Below are 2909 nucleotides of genomic sequence, written 5' to 3'. Positions count from 1 at the left end.
CTGAGGCCCACCTGAGGCCCACCTGAGGCCCACCTGAGGCCCACCTGAAGCCCACCTGAGGCCCACCTGAGGCCCAGCTGAAGCCCACCTGAAGCCCACCTGAGGCCCAGTTGAGGCCCACCTGAAGCCCACCTGAGGCCCACCTGAGGCCCAGTTGAGGCCCACCTGAAGCCCACCTGAGGCCCCCCTGACTCTGGATAATGACCTCCGTAATAAAACCCCAGATCCTGGCAGGTCTCTGCAGGGTCCTGCTGATGGAGCATGATGGATCCATATCGTGGTCCTGGGCTGGGTGTGGGGCAGCACGGTGGTGGTGTATTCATAATGTGAAACAAAGAGTTAAACTGGACCTGAACTGCGATTTCTTGATATAATTTACCTTCCAGATGTTTTCAGTGATGAACTCTTTAACTGTTTTTTCTTCTTTTTAAAGATTTCACCTCACTTGGAGCTATTTTGAGGTTTGTCTTGCTGACTGGATAAAACAAACAGCCGACTGAACTTTAAACACGTCATTAATAATCTACAGACAGCTCCCAGCATGCACTGTGAAGACCCCACAGATGGTCCAGAACCTGCTGGAGCATCAGACCCATGACCCTCCTCTGGATCCTCATGGCTCCCTGAACCGGATCAGGTCCTAATGCTGCCCAGTTGTTGTTCTTGGTTTATTTCTCGGAATAATATTTGATCCTGATCTGATCTAATTTAGATGCATAAAGTAAGTAAGAAGGCTCCACCAAGGCAAAGAAACAGGACCATCATGGACCTGCTGAGGACTCTCTGTCTTCAGGAACCTCCACCAGTTGTTGTCAACAATAAGACTCAGAGTTTAAACATGAAAAAGCTGGACTGGTGCTAAGAGCTGCACCGTTCATCTACTTCAACAACACCCATGTTGGGCTTTTTTATTTTCTTAATTCCTTTAAGAATTAAACACCTCATCAACGTTGTCAGAAAGGTTTGAGCTGAAAGTGCTGCAGAAACTTTATCCTGCTGTTCTGTACAAAGATACACAGCAAAGGTCCAGAAAGGTCCTGATGGTCGACATGCTGTGAGTTCAGCTCTCTGCAGTCTTAAAGCTTGGAACGAGTTTACAGCAGGACACTGAATTATGCAACAGTTTGGTACAGAACATCTCCTTTTATCCACCTGTGACCCGGCAGCCGTCTAACCTGCTCGGGTTTTGGCAGCTTTCTCCTGTAAATATTTGTTCAGCAGACTGATGAGGTTCAGGAGGGGAGAGAGCAGGTTTATGGCCTCTGATAAGGATTCTGTTCCTGTTTGCAGCTCCACATGTGACATGAAAACACTCTTTCTTCATCTGTTTACCTGATGTCAGGTTCATCAGTCATGTTTGGTTGCTCAGCTGAGCTCTGAAGGCTGGATATCAATAAAAATAACCCCAGGCAGAGAAGGAAAGAAGAGGAGAAAATGAAATTTGATTGTCATGTTTTATGGCTTCACAGTCCTGAATCTGTTGCTGAAAAAAGTATTTAACATGCAGTATAAACATCATTACATCATGCAAATGTTGGCCAAAATCAGTTAGAACAGCACATTTATTAGAAACCAAGCCTGCTGATATTAGTTTGTCCTAAAGAATCCTTTTCTTTCTTTTTGTTTGGGAATTAAAAAGGATTAGCTTTGAGAGCAGTCAGAGCCGTACTGACTGCTGTTTGTCACTGAGGGGATTTCTGTTTGATTAAAGTATCTGAAATCACTTTTAAATTAAGGTGTTTGGTGATAGTTTCTCTTTAGAAGCTGGAAGTGAATACATCAATTTTCACATCATGTTGTTGTATTTTTTTACAGATTGAAGATATTTGATGTTTCCACAGGCTGACAGGTAACCATGGCAACAGGCATCTCACTTACCGGAGGTCATAATGTTGTGGCTCATTAGTGTACAACAGGGAGGCAATAAGGCGCCCATAGATAAACTGTATACTACTACTACTACTACTAGTACTAGTACTACTGCTAATAATAATAATAGTAAGTGCAGTTGGGTGTAGTTCCCCTGTTGGCCTGTGGGGGCAGTATGGCGCCCCTCTGCTCAGGCAGGAGGAAGAAGAACAGGAAAGAAGACGTGTTGACGGGCTGCCGCGCAGGCGCAGATCGGCTGTTTGCCTGGCTCTGACGTCATCGTGTTGTCCTGGAAGGAGACCGGGGATGCTCCGCCGCTGATCGCCGGTAAACGGGCGTGTTTGGCGGTGAACACGGAGTGACAGCAGGTCGGCGCGGACCGGAGGGCCCACAGTGACCGGCCCAGGGGCCTCTGAAGGCGGACAATACCGCACACGAGCCTCGGTAAGAGTCGACACGTCAGCGCGGTCAGCTGGTTCAGGTGAAGATGGAGGCTGGTGGGTGGGGGGTTCGGACCCCCGGAGGAGAGGGGCCCTGGCGGAGGGTGGGGTCGGTCTGATCAGGCTTTCTGTATCTGAGCTCCAACATCCGCAGAGACTTTATTAAAGCTGTGGCTCCAAATTAAAGGGACGTTTCTCCACTTCCTGTCCCAAAAATCAGCTCATATTTCTGTTTATATAAACTTATCCACAGACAGGGGGGTTCTGTTCAGGTTCTGTTCAGGTTCCGCTCAAATTCTGATTAATGAGCCACAAACTGCAGCTGTTTAATGACATAATTTCACTAAAAACATCCGTTTAGTCCGAAGATGAGCTCAGCTGATCTTATTCAGGATTATTCAGCAAATAAATCAGGATTTATAACATTTACCTGACTTCCTGGTCACGTGATCCGGACACGGTTGCCTGGATACAGACCCAAAACACCAGGGCGTGAATCTCTGCGGCCAAACAGAAAAATACAGGACTGACCCGAGTCCTGTTCCTGATCCGAGTCCTGTTCCTGATCCGAGTCCTGGTCCTGATCCGAGTCCTGGTCCG

At 47.4% G+C, this 2909-nt stretch overlaps 2 protein-coding genes and 1 long non-coding RNA gene across 3 annotated transcripts in view; all 3 read left to right on the top strand.

Annotated features, from left to right (window-relative positions):
* Positions 1-1731, top strand: part of LOC119617647 — a 4198-nt gene extending 2467 nt beyond the window's left edge. Inside the window, exon 2 of the long non-coding RNA XR_005233991.1 lies at positions 434-1731. This is a non-coding gene — a long non-coding RNA (uncharacterized LOC119617647). The remainder of the gene's footprint in view (positions 1-433) is intronic.
* myo5b (myosin VB) overlaps positions 1-2909 on the top strand; it is a 37194-nt gene that overhangs the window by 11318 nt on the left and 22967 nt on the right. The window lies entirely within an intron of this gene.
* Positions 2112-2909, top strand: part of LOC108228634 (G-protein coupled receptor-associated protein LMBRD2B-like) — a 3554-nt gene continuing 2756 nt past the window's right edge. The window contains exon 1 of the mRNA XM_037979306.1: positions 2112-2313. The gene's annotated coding sequence lies outside the window, so the exon portion shown is untranslated. The remainder of the gene's footprint in view (positions 2314-2909) is intronic.

The sequence above is a fragment of the Kryptolebias marmoratus genome, linkage group LG14 (genome assembly GCF_001649575.2).
Source record: "Kryptolebias marmoratus isolate JLee-2015 linkage group LG14, ASM164957v2, whole genome shotgun sequence".
In the NCBI taxonomy this organism is placed as follows: Eukaryota; Metazoa; Chordata; class Actinopteri; order Cyprinodontiformes; family Rivulidae; genus Kryptolebias; species Kryptolebias marmoratus.
Note: the sequence above shows the minus strand (reverse complement) of the source record. Positions and strands in the feature narration are given on the sequence as shown.